This window comes from Protopterus annectens, chromosome 13.part0, assembly GCF_019279795.1.
Source record: "Protopterus annectens isolate FY-2018-M chromosome 13.part0, PAN1.0, whole genome shotgun sequence".
NCBI lineage: Eukaryota > Metazoa > Chordata > Ceratodontiformes > Protopteridae > Protopterus > Protopterus annectens.
The window spans coordinates 507,779,132-507,797,849 of record NC_056747.1 but is presented as its reverse complement, the minus strand read 5'-3'; positions in this window follow the sequence as shown (position 1 = coordinate 507,797,849).

The window sequence follows — 18,718 nt, the reverse complement described above, 5'->3', positions numbered from 1 at the left end:
AGGTTAATATAAATCCTGTTACAGTAAACTCTTAGTTAACCGGAACTCAAGCAACCAGCAAAAAAACAAAAATCGAAGAAATACAGTACAGTTTTCATGTGTTGCACATACCTTACATTTTTAGAGTTTTAAAAAGGAAGATAGGAATAAATTCCCTCTCTCCCTAACCTGAGAACAAGTCAAATCAAACAAATAGTACAGGGGGCAGTACTAGTCAGGCCTATTTTTAATAGTAACTTTCAAGCAACCAGAAACTGCAGTTATCCAGTATCTACCAATCCCCATTGGTGCCGGTTAACTGAGAGTTTACTGTATTCTATCAACTTTGTCAGGGATACTGAGGACTGAAGTCACTAAATAATGATACATTTCAGTTTCAGACGTCACTTCTGTTGGTGTAGTATAGAGGTATTAGTTGACCAGCAAAGAGCAGGCATAAACAACTCTGTCTTTTATTTTGCTGGTTATTACTGGTAGATTTGACTGCCTAGCTCAAGACCTGACCTTAACAAATTAAGCAGGGGGTGCTTAACATTGGATAAGATCAGGTCTCGGTCTGTAGTAGCAGTTAACTGATTTGTCTTTTTCCGTTTCTTGAACAGTAATCACCTCGCTCCATGCACTGCACTACAATTTGGGAATTCTGTTGCTGAGATAAGATACCAGAGTTTTGTAGATACTGTGGATGCATGAATTAGGAGTTTTATGGTCTGCTGAACGTGAAAGCTACTCACTGTATTGCCGAAGAAGTCAAAAGAAGGGTTTCTGAGGAAGCCATTACAAAATACAGAATTTTTTTCTGAAGGGGAAATTACTATATACTATAAGTTTCTCTTCTAAACATTTATTTCTCTGAATTAAATGTTTTCTTCTAAATGTGTATGTAAACAGGAAATGAGCACAGTTGATAAAACATGTTCACTACACTACTGATGTTAGACTTCAACAGTGCATGATATAGATCATGACACTATGTCTGAAAGTGTTCACTCTGACATAATGCTTAACAGTGTATCACTACAAATAATACTGTAAACAACAGATTGATAGTTGACTTTATATGGCTGATTCTGATAATGAATAAATTTATATCCCTGCTGTACTGTAATAAATTGTACATACAGGTCCCAAATGAACAGCATTCCAAGTCCTGCTCAAACAGATCTTGCTACTGCATTAATAGTATTTCTCAGAACTGTCTCTACTATTTTGACTTAGAACTTTATGGTGACAATTTTACATCACAGACAGTATATCAAAATGTTGCTTAACTCTGTATCTTTTCAGAGTGAGAATGTATGCAAATAATACTGCTCAATTTCTGAGTTGTTTGGCTTCTGCTACATACCTACAATCAGTTGCATTACTAGCTGAGTTAAGTACAAACTTGCAGTGTTAAAAGATCGTACTTCATTTTATTTTATTTTTCTGTGTATTTAATTGTTTTATTGGTCTGTGTGTCTCTGTAGTTATTTATTTGTCTATTTAATTGTTTCACAGAATACTGTGGTCTCTCTCTTTCTCTGCAGTTAGTTTCTCACCCACCCTCCTTGTTCTTGTTGTGGTATTAATCTTGATCTCACCCACCCTCCTTGTTCTTGTTGTGGTATTAATCTTGATGGCTTTGGAATTGCCCACCCCTCCTGTAAATTTGTGTTTGTACACTCCTCCTGGGTCTGTCTCATTTGCTCACTCAACCGAATACAGTGAGATCATATTTTGACTTCAGACACTCCTACCAGTCCCATCTGTTCAGCTCTATCCTAGCTCTATTCCAGTCTAGTGTCACTAGCTCATTCTACCTAATACAGAGAGAACATTTGTGAAGGGCAAGCAACTTAGGTCCTTAATTTTGAATTATCTTCTGTTTCTCCTTTCTCCATTTCCACTTTCCAAAAAAAAAATTCTAAGCTTGTTTCCTGCCTTTCCTGTAACTAGTTTAGTCCAGATACAGATTTCCTGTAACCAGGATTGTTTGTAAGCTTCTGAGCCCCCAAAGCCTTTCTGTGTTGGAAGGAAGCTTTCTAGCTTATCAGTGGGAGTGGTAAGCACTAGGCAGCCTATCTACCACAAGAGTGGTTTCTGGCCCAGAAATTGCAGTTTATTGGCCGTTTCCATCTCTCTCAACTTACTGGTTTAAAAGCAGGCATACGCGCTTGTTTCCCATCTTTCCTGTAACTAGTCTAGTCCAGACACAGATTTGTTGTATCCAGGACTGTTTGTAAGCTTCTGAGCCCCAAAGCCTTTTTGTGTTGGAGGGAAGCATTCTAGCTCATCAGTGGGAGTGGTAAGCACTAGGTAGCCCATCTACCACAAGATCCAAGGTACAGATTCTAAGTTTTAGCACTTGAATTTGCTTATTTGTGCTCAGCACTTGTTCAGAACTTGTTGTTAGCACTAAATAAGCTACAAATTACTACAGCACTCGACCTTCCTCTTTACCTAGAGGAAACAGTTTTTGTACTTACTTTCCTCACTTGCTTAGAGAAAAAACACTCTCATACTTTCTTTCCTCACTTGTCTAGAGGTAAGTAGTTTTTTTATTCAGGCATGTCCAAGGGTCAGCTCCCAGGGTTTTCTTCTGTATATCTGATGAATCTGGGCATCTTGAGGCAATGTAGCAATTGCCTCATGTACACAGACAACCCTCTCCTCCTACCACCCAACACCACAACCTGTGAGAGATGCACTTATCTAGCCAAACTGGAGGTAAAGCTCTCTCCAACCAAGACTGAACTTGACAGTCAAGAGGAGAAGGTAAACAGTTGCACCACATCACATAGTCCCACTAAACCTATTCCACCAAAATCCACACATAGAAACACAAAAACATTCGCAGAGGCTCTCAATAATAATCTGCTCAAGCAACAGAGACTTCCAAAGCAGAAACGCAAGCAACCTCCACCCCCCAACACAACCCAAATGACACATAGCTCACAGACTCAGTGTGCCAATAAACCACAGCCCATAAGGCAAACCGACGGACCCAACACACTAGTCATAGGTGACTCTAAAGTCAGGCTCACTGATGTCCCACTCACCTGGCTAAACAAGGAGAAGGTTACTGTCAGCTGCCTGTCAGGTGCCAGGATCTGCCACATAACCCATGCACTCCGGTCACTCCACAACAAGTACAAATGTGACTCTGTCATTGTCCATATTGGTGTGAAGGACCTGAGATGTACCTCCCTGGACTACATGAAAAGAGACATGGAAGAGCTCTCTGATCTTGTAGCCCAGGCAGGTATGACCCTAGCCCTGAGTAGCACCCTGCCATTGCCCAGAATGATACCACAGTACAAGGACAGAATGATTGACATCAACAATTAGCTAAGCTTCTGGTGTCATTCTAAGGGGATTCAGTATCTGCCTGGGACAACATGGTTGACAGACCACGATGGTTTGCCAGAGATGGCCTGCACCTGTCGCCCCTGGGATTCCGGATATTGGCTAAGGCTCTTGCCCGCCCCTATAGTGCCTTTTTTAGGCAAGTTTCAAATGACAAATTCACCACCGTAACAAGAACAGGCAAGCAAACACTGAGGGTAATGTTACTCAATGCTAGAAGTCTTAATCTCAAAATGCACTCACTCGAGGCACTCCTTAAAATGGAGAACCTAGATATCTGTGCAGTGACTGAGACCTAGTTCAAGCTCGAGAGAGCACCCCTGCATTACCAGGTTATAACTCATACCACACTTTTCGGCCATCTAACCTGGACCAGAACACCAGTGGTGTAGGTGTGTCCATATTCATTAATGATATCCACACCTCCAGGCTAGTTGTGCAGCATAATGCATCCGAGGTTATCCAAGTACAACTAACTCTGGGCAAAACTGCAATCCAAATTGTCGCTTGCTACAGATCCCCCACCATGCCCCAGGATTCCCACTCCTCTCTTTTCTTGATATACTTTAAAATATTAGGGTTCAACCACACACTCTAATGGGCAATTTCAACTACCCCACCATTAACTGGGAAAACTACTCCTGTACCAACTCCTTTGCTCAATGCTTTCTGGAATTCATAAATTCCAATGCCCTGGATAAACTTATCCACACCCCCACCAGGGGCAACAATATCTTAGACCTAGTCATTACCAACATGAGTGACCGGTGTTCCACACCTGAAATCAACTCCTCTTTGGTCAGATCCGACCATAAGCTAATCACCCTAGATATCTGCATCTCGCCCCCACCCACCATTAAGGAAACTACAATAAAAAATTTCTCCAAAGCTAGCTACGTGCTTCTTAAGACAAAAGTGGTGAATTTCATGACACCCATGCAGATGGACAATACAGTTATGGCTGCTGAATCCTACACAAATGCACTCTATAAGCACTTACACAAGTGCATGGATCATTCTATCCCAAACAGAACCAAAACACTATCCACCAAAAAAAGGAAGCCAATCTGGTGGTCCCCTGCCATAAACAAACTCTACAACAGAAGGAAGAAACTGTTGCAAAAGCGAGTAAAATCCCATGAGTAGAGGAGCTTCCTGGTCAGCCTCAGTAAGAAGCTGAGATTTTTATTTTATTTATTTTATTTTACATTTGTTGACCGGGCTAGTCTAACTGGATGCATGTCCATTTTCAGCAGAGGCCCGGGGAGATAAGCTCCACTTGAAAAGAAAAAGATAAACATAAAATGGTTAACATATAAATGCACGTACAAAAAGTAATAGCAGATTATTACATAACATTTCAATCGTTGAATACAAAAATTATTACAGAACATTATATAAATTTGCTAGAATCTCTATTCTCAAGGAAAAAAAATATTTATTTATTTTTTTTTGAATAGAGTAAGGAACAGATATGGATTAGTCCATGAAAGTAAAAATAATGGTTGAGAAATACTGGGTCAGCAGTACTTGATGATAGCAATGCCATTTTTGATTAGTCTGGGTTTGTACAGGGGCATAACCAGTATGGTTTAAGGTAAAGTTTCAATTTTTGTTTAAATAGTGTTAAAGAGGACAGTGATGTCAGTTCATTTGGAAGTTGGTTCCAGTATTTTTCAACAGCATTAGAGAACAGAGAGTCACCAGAGATATTGTTGGATATACTTGTGGATACTAGTAATTTCTTGGATGAGCGTAAGGTATTAAGGTTTTTGTATGGGGTAAAAAGTATCAAAAAATTGCCACAACCTTCCTAAAGTGTCCCGTAGCAAACTAGAAGTAAAATACCAGAACAAATCTTCCAAGACACACCACGAGAACACTGAGGTCTTCTGAAAAACGTACTTTATTCCAATCGATAAAAGGATGTATAAGCGCTTTCACATGCGTCTTGCATGCTTCTTCAGATACAATTCAAAACTTAAAATCTAACTGTTTTTATACATCACTGTATTAACAATCATTCAATTCATCAACCTAATAAAACTATTAAGCCATAGTAATCAATCAATCAAGTAAAAATACTATCTGCTTTCTCAATTGTGCATTTCATTTCATTCATTTGACATCTCATGACATACACTTTATAAATCTATGACATTCATTATTATTATTTGTTGTTATTATTTATAAGCATAAAAGTAAAAAGCTACTATAAAAAATATATAAATATTGAAACATAATAAATATTAAAAATTGACATTGACTTCAGCCGAGCATCTCATATTCCTGTGTGTTAGTATATGTCTTCTTGAACACAACTCAAGATTTATAAATCTCATAAGAAAGCAAGTCACATTCTCGTGCACCTCTTACGTATGGGTGCAAGCAGATGCTCGCAATATAAAGCGTGCTGCTGGTGACATCAATATAACCAAGATATCACCATTCAGTATGTTACAACCTCAAAAACTAAGAGCAAACTCTATTAAATTGTAATTCAGCTGCAAGACGCTTATATATATATAACCTCATGGTGCCTCGTAACATCACCATAGAGGCGTCCTGTTCAAAACATTATTAAAGCGTTATAGCATATTTTTATCTTAGCGTCTCTAAATCAAGCATTACTAAAATATACATTCCAAAGGTCACTAAAAAACTACCATCTACTGTACTCTACTATTAAGCTAAATCTAATAATGAATGTTAAATTTTAAAATACATTTTAGTATTAAAGTTAAAAAAATGAAGAATGAAAAAAATGAGGAGTGAGAAAAAAATAAAGTGCAAGAAGCACTGTCTTATGGGAATTATATCTGATATCTGTTTGATTTTCAGCCCTTATAACATATTTATTTACCTATTCTATACAATAAAAAATCTGATACAATCTAATAGAGATATGATCTAACTATTAACCCTCCTACCCCTGAATGGAGGTTTCTCAAAATGCTTACCTACTTGCGACAACTCTAAAGCTATTAGCTGTTCTATCCATTAAACCACAGTATAGCACTGTAGTGAAAAAACCTGAACATCTCATGGTTGGGATTAAAAATCGATCTTATTATTCACATCAGTGTGTCCATTATAATATCAGCATCTGACTAACTAAAATATTATCATATCAAGATACTATGTACAGAAGACCAGTGACAAAACAATATGAAGGCCATGTATATGAACTTTCAAACATGGTTAAACATTCTATGTAGTAATAGTATTTCGTTTCAACTTAAGATAGGCTCATAAATCAAAGAAGATAAAATAAAACCAACTTAATTTCTTGAGGAGCCTCCTCTAAACTTTCATCTATACTAGAAATGGTTTCAATGTTGTATAGTTATTTATCCCTGGTTCCCTATGGGCCCCTGTCCTAAGGATCCATTCCATTTCAGCCTAGCTAAAACATTATTATTATCACCCAATCTCGGGCTACTGTGTAAAGTTTGCAACACTCTGAACTTAAACTGATGTGTGGGATGAATAGCGATATGTCTGGCTAGAGCATTCAGCTCATGTTGTTTCCTAATGTCGTATATATGATTATATATACGCTGTCTCAACTTCCTTTTTGTGAGACCGATGTAAAACGCTGGACACATCTCACAATTAGCCATATATATCAAGTTACTAGTATCACAACTAGTTCTCATTCTGGGTATATATTTAAAGTGTCCATGGGGGTGTGTATATTCTTGTTGGTCTGTAATATATCTACACATACTACAACTATCACATGGATACGTCCCAGGTAACATACCGTCAGTATCACTAGTGTTCATGCTTTTTTGTATATTATGTGAAAACATAGTTTTCAAATTGTCAGCAGTGCGGAATACAAACCCTGGTCTATCACCTACTATGATTCTGGTTTCATCAACTACAGTTAAGATATTCCAATGTTTATTCACTACTTCTTTAATAACATTAATATCATTGGTATATTTCAAAACCACATTGACCTTGTTAGTCTGTCTCTTAAGCATCATTGATCTACTATCATTACCCCTGTTGTACTTTTTCTTCGTTCTCATCTTGTGTTCTGAAATGCTATTTCCCATATTCCTTTTGGGAATGATGCTATTCCGTATTTCTTGTATCAAATGCTTATCATAGCCCCTCTCAAGAAATAGGGCTTCCATCTTATCTGCTTCTGTATTTAACAAAGTTGGATTCTTGCATAATCTAGTTAGCCTCCAAAACTGTCCACTTACTATGCCAGCAAACATATACCTAGGATGCATACTTGTATATTCTAATATGGTATTTCTCCAACAACTTTTCCTATAGAGCTTAGACATTAATCTATTATTAGTGTCATAATACAAAGTTATGTCTAGAAAGCTAATCTCTTCTGGAGATCTTAAGTTGAAACGAAATACTATTACTACATAGAATGTTTAACCATGTTTGAAAGTTCATATACATGGCCTTCATATTGTTTTGTCACTGGTCTTCTGTACATAGTATCTTGATATGATAATATTTTAGTTAGACAGATGCTGATATTATAATGGACACATTGATGTGAATAATAAGATCGATTTTTAATCCCAACCATGAGATGTTCAGGTTTTTTCACTACAGTGCTATACTGTGGTTTAATGGATAGAACAGCTAATAGCTTTAGAGTTGTCGCAAGTAGGTAAGCATTTTGAGAAACCTCCATTCAGGGGTAGGAGGGTTAATAGTTAGATCATATCTCTATTAGATTGTATCAGATTTTTTATTGTATAGAATAGGTAAATAAATATGTTATAAGGGCTGAAAATCAAACAGATATCAGATATAATTCCCATAAGACAGTGCTTCTTGCACTTTATTTTTTTCTCACTCCTCATTTTTTTCATTCTTCATTTTTTTAACTTTAATACTAAAATGTATTTTAAAATTTAACATTCATTATTAGATTTAGCTTAATAGTAGAGTACAGTAGATGGTAGTTTTTTAGTGACCTTTGGAATGTATATTTTAGTAATGCTTGATTTAGAGACGCTAAGATAAAAATATGCTATAACGCTTTAATAATGTTTTGAACAAGACGCCTCTATGGTGATGTTACGAGGCACCATGAGGTTATATATATATAAGCGTCTTGCAGCTGAATTACAATTTAATAGAGTTTGCTCTTAGTTTTTGAGGTTGTAACATACTGAATGGTGATATCTTGGTTATATTGATGTCACCAGCAGCACGCTTTATATTGCGAGCATCTGCTTGCACCCATACGTAAGAGGTGCACGAGAATGTGACTTGCTTTCTTATGAGATTTATACATCTTGAGTTGTGTTCAAGAAGACATATACTAACACACAGGAATATGAGATGCTCGGCTGAAGTCAATGTCAATTTTTAATATTTATTATGTTTCAATATTTATATATTTTTTATAGTAGCTTTTTACTTTTATGCTTATAAATAATAACAACAAATAATAATAATGAATGTCATAGATTTATAAAGTGTATGTCATGAGATGTCAAATGAATGAAATGAAATGCACAATTGAGAAAGCAGATAGTATTTTTACTTGATTGATTGATTACTATGGCTTAATAGTTTTATTAGGTTGATGAATTGAATGATTGTTAATACAGTGATGTATAAAAACAGTTAGATTTTAAGTTTTGAATTGTATCTGAAGAAGCATGCAAGACGCATGTGAAAGCGCTTATACATCCTTTTATCGATTGGAATAAAGTACGTTTTTCAGAAGACCTCAGTGTTCTCGTGGTGTGTCTTGGAAGATTTGTTCTGGTATGGGGTAAAAAGGTTTGATAGTATTGCAGTTTTAGTTGGTTGGAAGAGGGTTTTATGGGCAATGGTAAGTTGGTTATAATGGAGTTGGTTTTGTAGCTCAAGCCAGCCTACTTTCAGATTATGACAGTGGTGGGTCCTGAAAGAGGAGGCTGTGGCAAATCTAGTTATGTTATTATAAGAGTTTGACAGTTTGTTGAGGTTGTTTTTAGTCAGATTTGTATATATGGATGAAGCATAGAGGAGTGTGGAGATTAAATGAGTATGGGCAATAGAAGTTCTGGCTTGTGGAGTAAGGAATGGCTTTATCCTATACAGGGAGCCCAGTTTCCCGTTTACAGTTTTTATAGTATTGTTAATGTGAGTTTCATAGGTAAGATTGTTATCTATTGTTATACCTAGAAGTTTAGTGGTTAGGTCTGGAGATATAATGGTACCGTTATTGGATAGAACTGAGAAGTTAATTGGGCTGGACTTGCGGGTGGGTGTGAAAAGCAATAGTTTTGTCTTTTTGGGGTTCAGGAGGAGGCATCATTGTAAAAAAACAGTTTTCTACTATAGTAAACATTTTCTGGGTTAAGGACTGTAGTTCAGATGTAGATTTAGCTGAGCAGATGATTGTAGAATCATCTGCATATTAAATACAGGTAGCATGAGTACTTAATAGGTGAAGGTCATTTATATAGATTGAGAATAGGAGGGGACCAAGAATTGAGTCCTGAGGGACACCTAGTGTAACGGGAAGATGTGAAGATAGGTTATTGTCCCAAAGCACAGCTTGTCTGTTAATAAGGTACGATTGGAACCATTGAATAACCAGTGAATTTAGGGAAAGAGATCTTAGTACATTTGGTAAATGGTGGTTGACCATATCAAAAGCTTTGGAAAGGTCAATAAAGAGTGCTGAGGAGAGGATGTTGTTATTTTTGTTATGATTGATACTGTCAGAGAAGGACAGAAGAGCAGTGGTAGTATTATGAAATGGTCTGAAGCCATGTTGGCAGTTTGCAAGTAGATTGTTTTGCAGTAGGTGATCTAGTAGTTGTTTATGGATACATCTTTCCATTATTTTAGCTAAAGAAGAAAGTAATGCTATTGGACGGTAGTTGGAGTATTCATTAGGAATTGCCACCTTTATGTAGGGGGATGATGTGTGAGATTTTCCAGATGGCAGGAATATTTCCCTCTTGTAAGGTTCTATTTATCAGGATTGATATTGGATAGGCTATAGCAGCTTTTTGGAGATATTCTGCTGGCAGTTTATTGGCCGATGGGGTTGATGGTTTGTTTTTGTAGAAGATTACAGATAAGGTGAGTTGGGACTGGTTGCCAGTGGAATATAGGGAGTGAACTTGTTACAGAATTTGGGTGACTAGAGTCCTGAGTTAATTGATTGGCCAGTGATTGGATGGCCTCTGTGAAGAAGGTATTAAAGGCGTTTGCCATTTGTTTGGGATCTTTGGGGTTGGCTCCTGTAGGGGGTGGTGTAGTGGAGTGACCAGGGTGAAGAAGTTTGTTAATACTGGCCCAAAACATTTGTGGATTCCTTTGGTTCGTTTGCTGGAGATGACAGTAAAAGTTTTTTTTGTCCAAGAGAATGGCTTTTTTTGTATCATTTCTCATTTGTTTAAATTTAAGTTAGTCTGCAGGTTGCTTAGTAGATCTCCATAGAGCCCAGAATTTGTTTCTAAGTAGTATCTTCTGTCTGGTTTCCTTAATAGGCCATGGGGCTGGCTTAGACTTAGTTCTGATAGTACGCTGAGGTGCATGATAGTCTAGGATTGTTAAGAATTTTGAATTAAAGTAATTCACTGCATCATCTAGAGGGAGGTGTTTAATGTGTGTCCAATCACATGCTCTAAGTTCACGTTGGAAATAGGATTAAAGTTTTTATTGGTTCTATTTGTTCTAAGTGTGGTTGGGCTAGGAGTAGTTGTCTTATGCCTAATGATATAAATGAGTGAGTGGTCACTTATATCTGCAGGAACAACAGCCTTATACATTTGTTGGTGATTGTTTATGAGTATCCAATCTAATGTACTCTCTCTCTTATTGGGTTTGTTAATTCTGGTTGGGAAGTTGATCATTTGTGAAAATCTGTGTAGGTTAATATGTGAAGTTGGCTGATTGTGTGCAGGTTTTCCAATCAATATTAAAGTCACCTAGAATTATAGTCTCTTGAGGGAAAGATGAAGATAATCCAGCAAGGGTGTCCTCAAGGATACAAGTATTATTACCTGGAGGTAGGTAGATGCAGATTATGATTATTGATTTACTAGTGTTGAGTTGAAGTTTGGTGGCAAGAATTTCTACATTATTATGAAGAGTTAGATGGAAGTCTAATGTGGAGATTTGTAACCCTTTTTTAAAGAGTATAGCAACTCCCCCTCCCTTTTTGATTTTGCAGTCTGCTCTTAGGATATTGTAACCAGGTGTTTAACCACATTTCTGACAAACATAGTATGTCAAAAGAGTGGACATTCAGGAGAGCATTGGAGGTAGGCAGCTTTGTTATTTAAGCTACGTATAGTTAGGTGAGCTATAGAAAGTGAATTAGGAAGTCTAGGTGGGATAAGATTTGAGTGATTGGGGCTTTGGAGTTCAATATTATCAAGAGTGTTTTGGGCCAGGGTTGGGATGGATGTCACCACCGGTAAATAGTTGAGGTTTTGGACAAAGGTAATGGAGTACATTAAGTCGGTTGAAAGGTTTTCTAGGTTTTAGGTGGACGTATTTAATATGGGTTAATCTGTGATACTTTGGAAGTATGTAGGTAGGTAGAGATGTAATATTTATGTGTGTTTGGGATGTTGTTGGTATAATACTTGTTTGCTTGTTAGGGTAGTAGAATTGTAAGTAGAGTGTTCATAGAAGGTTAGTAGGTAAGATACAGTTAAGAAAGGTAAAAGAGTGATAAGTAGTAGTTGAACTTGTAGATCCCTTATAAGATCATCCAACGCTAGCTAAAAAAACAAAATCACCACTGATTCTAAGGGCAACCACAAAGCATTCTATAGCTATGTCAAGAATCTCAATGGCAACTCCCAGATCTGCTCTGAGTTGCAGCACAACAGCACGAAAATTACAGAATCAACTGATATTGCCGACATCCTGGCAGATAGGCTCAGTGCTAACTTTACCCCCCTCTCACCCCCTAAAGGGCTTATATCTATACAGGAAGAATGCAGAGTCCCTGTAATCACATCTATGCAGGTAAAAGCTGCACTCTGTACAACAAAAAAACACAGCATCCATGGGACTGGACAATATCCCAGGCTGCGTTTTACACGAACTTCAGAACTAACTGGCCCCCCACCTAAGCACCATGTTCAATCATAGTCTCGTGTCAGACTTTTTGTGTCCACTGAATGGCGCACAGCAACAGTTATCCCACTTCACATCCTGGGAACTATCGCCATATTAGCCTGACAAGCCTGATCTGCAAGGCCATGGAACGTACCATCATGGAACTCATAAACAAAGATTTTTGGTAATCTCCAAACTCTGGACCCCACCCAGTTCGGGTTTGTGAAAGGCAGATCATGCCTTCTGAACCTGATCGACTTCTTTGAGGCAGTCACCAAATCCGTAGACGAGGGTAAGGTGGTTCACGCAGCCTATCTTGACCTCGCCAAGGCTTTCAACACCATCCCCCATTCTGGAATTATAGTTAAACTCACTAAACTAGGTATAAAACCCTACATCACAAGATGGGTTGCCAACTGGCTCACTGACAGAGCCCACACTGTAAAAGCTTCAGACTCCAAATTTGACATCAAACCAGTGACAAGTGGAGTATCACAGGGTTCAGTCCTGGGACCTCTCCTGTTAGCCAGTACTTCATAGAAGTAGATACCAAACACAGAAGGCCTCTGGCTAATAAGTTTGCAGATGACTGCAAACTAGGAGCCATAGTGGAGTCCCCAAATGATGTGGGCATCCTACAGAAGGGCCTCACTGAGACAGATGCCTGGTTTCAGAGACATGGCCATAAGCTCAATGCCAAAAAGTGAATTGTCATCCCCTTTCGTAAAAACTCTGTACCCATGAACTACCACATAAACGCCAAATGTATGATAAGAGACCTTGAGACCCAGGTGGACAGTAGTCTCTCCTTTGATAATCACATCGCCACAGTAGTCAGGAAATCCTTCTATGTGGCACACCTCATCACAAAAGGGTTCTTCTCATCTAGGAAAAAAGGTCATTGTTCCCCTCTACTCTGCACTCATTAGACCCATTATACAGTACAACTCCCCTTTTGGAATGTACCTCACAAGACATCTGCAGCAGCTGGAAAGGCCAGAGAAATACCTCACAAAGAGGATTACTGGCCTCAAACATATGCCCTACACTGACCGTCTCAAAAAACTCCAGCTTTACTCTGTAGCATATCACCTACTCTGAGGAGATCTCTGCCTAACATATAAAGCTATGTTAAACCCAGAGCTGTTGGACATGCTATACCTTAAGAAATCCCAATCCCTCCGAGCTACACGCTCTAGGGACCTAAACCTTGTTGCCACAATAAACAGGACATGCTGGAGGGATGGATTCCTGTCCCAGAGACTTCCTATACTCTGGAACAAGCTACCCATCTATATCAATCAAAGTTCCTCATTAGCACTCTTCAAGAAAAATCTTGGAGTGGATGGGAAATATGAAATACACCCCGGGAATCACTTCTGTGGCTCTGCTCAACAGGGGCACAGGAAATTAACTTTCTTGGGTGGCGTAAGCCAGGGAACCTTGTTGACTAGGCTTACTTAGGCCCTTGGGCCGATAGCCTAGTACCTACCTATGTACCTAAATAATGCTTAACTCTTCAAAGAGAAAATATAAACAAGGACACATGGAAGTACTGCTCAACTCAGCAAACAAATTGTACAGTGAAAGGATACTTAACTCTCTCTATTTCAAAATGGGAATGCAAATATTTTAGCAACTCTCTTCTTAACATGTAATACAGTGTGTGGATGCAGCTAGGTTACTGCTGAAAAGGGTCATGTGACCAATCCCCATACCCAGATAACTAAAACAAATGTCTGCAGTCCCGCTTTTGATACAGAAGACACTTTTCTCTAATGATCTCAGATATTTTGTTTTGAACACTGAAGGGGAAAGTAGGTTTGATTTTCCACCCTTTTTTAAAATGCAGGAAAAAAAACATTTTTTTGAAATGAAAATGGTATTTACAGTGTCATTTTACCCTAGATGAATTAGTGTAACTACAGTAGCGTTGCTGTGTGTAGGTTATAGCACCATCATTTCGAAAAATAAATGCATTTGTACTGCTTCAGGTGTAATATGGCAAAACTTTCAGCAGACGGGGGCATACTTTATGGATGCATTGCTGTAAGAACGGACTCTGGCAAAGCAAATCATTTTCCATAAATGTAGGTGAAAACAGTGCAGCAAAGTTTCATTAGGTGGCAGCAGAGAGCTGATTACAAGCATCATTGTCTTCTGAGTCATGAGGCACAGTGCAACAGCAGGAAAAAAACGTTGTCTTCTACACACCAAATTAGTTCACTCCTATTTTGAGTAACTAGCAAGTCTGATATCTCATCCTGTGCTTGTATTCTGCAAAAGTAAATATGATTATTTCAGAGTGAAGCTTCCTATTCACTAATAAATATAAGCTTCCATATAACTTTTAAGTTAGGTATTAATAAAACTTTACATTTCATTTATAAAATGCAACTGTTTGCTGGTTTTTCATATGCACATATCTTACAATCTGACTACATTACTCAGGTGCCTATCCAAAAAAAAAATATTGTAAATACATCGGTTACTAGCATATGTATACCCTTACATTATCTTAATCAGTAACATGACTGGAATGCATATGATCAGAAATCCTTGCCCAACAGAGCTAACCATCCGCCACAAATATGGCTGTCAGGTTTACAGAGTGAATAAAGCCTTCAGCAGAATATTACGTAGAAAAAATACAGAGAGCATTCACTGTTTTCTCTTTTGACAGTATTCTTTATAAGTAGATAGCTAGATAGATGTGTGTGTATGTATATGTTTGTGTAAAATATATATGCGTGTGTGTGTGTATATATATATATATATATAAAATCAAAATGTTAACCATTGTTTACAGTTTATGTTTTTGCAGGCAGATGGCTGATAACCCTCCCTCTGTACTGCCTTGTTTACCAGATAAATGTTTGTCTGCCCTGGTATTTTAATAAGCCTCTGAATGTGAAATGGCCTCTTTTGTCAGTGTGTCCAGAGAATGTTGGCAGAAGTTCATTTTGGCAGAGGAACTTGGCATAAAGTTGGATTCATGAACTCCACAACAACTGTTCTGTGATGAGCACTCTGCATCTTGAAAAAAGCTGAACAGAAATTTTAAAACAATCAGGGAGCACTAAAAAGACTACACTATCACATAAACAGAAAACAAGTCTGGAAAACATAATCATTTAGGAAGAAGTTTACCAGTGTAACCACTAAGATACACAGTAGCAATCACCATCCAAGGCGACTGTCCTGCAGGTAGCAAATATACTCGATACCCAACCCAGCGCTATAGACAGTGGCTATTACTAAATGGCAATACTGCACAGTTTTAGGCATTGGGTATGCAGTCTTGATTTACCATGTAAAAGTAAGGGAGATGTCCCAGAAGGGGGTGCATGGGAATAAAGCCAAAGTTTTAGCAGACTGTGGTTTCTTGAGCAAATTTATGGAATGACATCACCATGTCTGTCAAGGAGTCCCTGTTCAAAGCTGTGCAAACAAGTCCTAGGCATTACTGTGATGAATTATTCCCATTATTTATGTAATTATTTTCAAGCTGTATATTTCTGAATATTTAATACCAGGTACTTTGAAACTTCCTACAGTCTAGAGTTCAATTCTTAGGAATTATCGGAAACTAACATCCTCCAAATATCCAGTGTTATCTGTCTCTCTTATATACATACATTTGGAAGAAGAAAAAAAAAAGACTCAAAGTTGTGTACAATCAATGAGACTGTTTCATTGCAAAGACTTTTAAAGCAAATACAACACAAAAATCAAGCATAAAATGAAAGGATCAGATTTTTCTAATTTAAAATACATTAGAAGTAGTCTAATTATAATTTAATTATTCTGACTAGAGTGGCATGAAAGAGCTGCATTTTATTTTATTTTACATTTGTTAACAGGGAATGTCCGACTGGACACAGGTCCATTTTCAATGGAGGCCCGGGGAGAAAAGCTCCAAGTGTACATAACTAGTGTAATTACAGTGAATTATCACAAAATGGAGATTTGTTTAACAGTATATACAGACAGGTACAATTTTTACTCACAGGATGGGTTGGAAGTTAGTATCTGAGAAATAAATAATTAGTGATTTTATCTTAAAAAGAGGGAAATTCTAACAAAAGGTGGTTAACATACCATAACATATCATCTTAACTTTAAATCTTTCAGTAAGAGAGAGGTATACAAAATTCTAAGCAGTTAGAGGATCAGATGATAGCAATGAGGTTCTGATTTATGGATTCTGTTTGAGTGGGGGTTAGTCAGGCTTTGTACAGGGACAAAGGCAAGCCAATGCATTTTTAGGTATTTCTTAAGAGATTTTTTGAATTGGGATAGGGAGCATTGTAACATTTCATGTCTGTAGTCTAGAGCTATCAGTTGACCAAGTACATAGCTGTAAGAAAAGAAATTGGCATTCTGAGCAGCACACCCATTTGTTTTCACCACTTCCTTCCTCCACCATTTGACAGATTACAAGCTGTCAGTTGCCACAGTTCTGATCACTTTTAGACAGCTTGCAAACTGAGTGCATATTTTTAAGATAGTTTACTATTAATTTGAAGCAGGGGTCTTATTTATTAGAGCAGACATCACTTCTGTTGGTGTCCCTGCTTGCTGGACTGCAGGGGGTTCGTGTGTCATTAGTTGACAATATACCCACTGTACCTGTTGTTTAACATAAATGTCCTGTATTATTACAACAATAATATACAGACCAGATGTGGGTTATACTGTGAGGAGTCCACGTGATCGCAGAAAGTAAATTGCAATATAATCCACATCTTGACGAATAACTATATAATGCTTTTTTTTTTTTAGTTCATGTGATCACTTTTTGAAATATATTTTTGCCTCACTATGTCCCAATATGATTTTGAAATGCGTCTGCAAAAATAGATATTTTTCACAGTTACAGAGTCTCAGTAATCGCATCTTTGGTCAGACCATGGTTATTATTTGCAACACCAAGATAAGTAACTTCACTGAAGACTGAGAAAAGGAAGCAGTTAAAATGCCCCTGGAAACTCTTAAGTAAACTGACATCTAATCTGAAAGCAGTCTTTTCCCAAAGTGTGCAGTTCTTGGTAGTTTATTTTAGCAGGCAAGCTCGACGTTTATAGTATACATCTGTTTAAACAAAAGTACAATGCTATGCAATTTTAGAAGTAATCTAAAGCACAGACAAGGGGATATGGGAGGAGGAACTAAAATGGGGCTCGTTACAACCAAGCCATCTGAGATGTTTAGTTATCACATTTTAAATTAAGTCAGTAATGTATGATGTGTTTTCTTTATTTTTCTAATGTAGTTTCATAAAACATCAGTGCTAACTATGACTTTATCTGAGTACACTGATCCCATTGCAGCAGACAGCGGTCAAAATGTTTTTGATTACAGTAGTCATGTATATGTTTGGACTTGTTGATCTGTACTGTACCAGTAAGGATGAGATATATGCCAAGTAAATATTTGGATACATTGATTCACATTAAGGTACAATATCAAAATAATACGCCATTTCATATTTCTTTGTTGTCCTTCAAAACTGGAGCAAGCTTAGTGTGCATATTTTAGAGAATTATCTGAAAGATAAGAACTGGGAAAGTGCAGAGTGAGCTATATAATGAAAGAAGGTGTCTCATTTTACCACTGAGTATTGAAAATATTAGGGTAGCTGTGTTTATTTTACTTTCTTTGTATAGGCTGCATGCATTCCTTTAGGATGTAAATGTATGATGCACTTTTCGGTGAACTGTATAATTGCATATCTCACTGAAAAGGCTATATGGACTATGGTTTCAGTTTAGGAAGACTTTCTCATATGTAAATAAAAAAGTCCCATAGGTTATACATAATATACACACAAAGATGTCTTAATTTAAGGATTATGACAAACGAGTTGGTATATAACAAATTATGATGCGTCTCATTGCCACTATGTAACAGTTAAATGTTATGAGGATTTTTTCATACCTCTCAACTGTCCTTATCTTATAGGGATGGCCCTAATATTGTCTTAAATTTTGGTTCCATCCATTATAAAATATCTCATCAACCCACTCCTTAAACTGTTCAACCTCAGCCACACAAACTGGCTTCATGCCCGAGGCGTGGAAAACAGCTGAGATCACATCCCCTTTTGTAAAGGTGGCCCTACCACTGATACTCGCAACTGTAGATCAGTAAGCCTTACCGACCTTATCTGTAAAAAAAAAAAAAATGAATGCACCATTATGGACCTCATAAACAAAGATATTAACAGCTTAGAATCTCTCAACATAAAACAGTTTGGGTTGATGAAGGGAAGATTCTGCTTGCTTAACCTCTTTGAAAA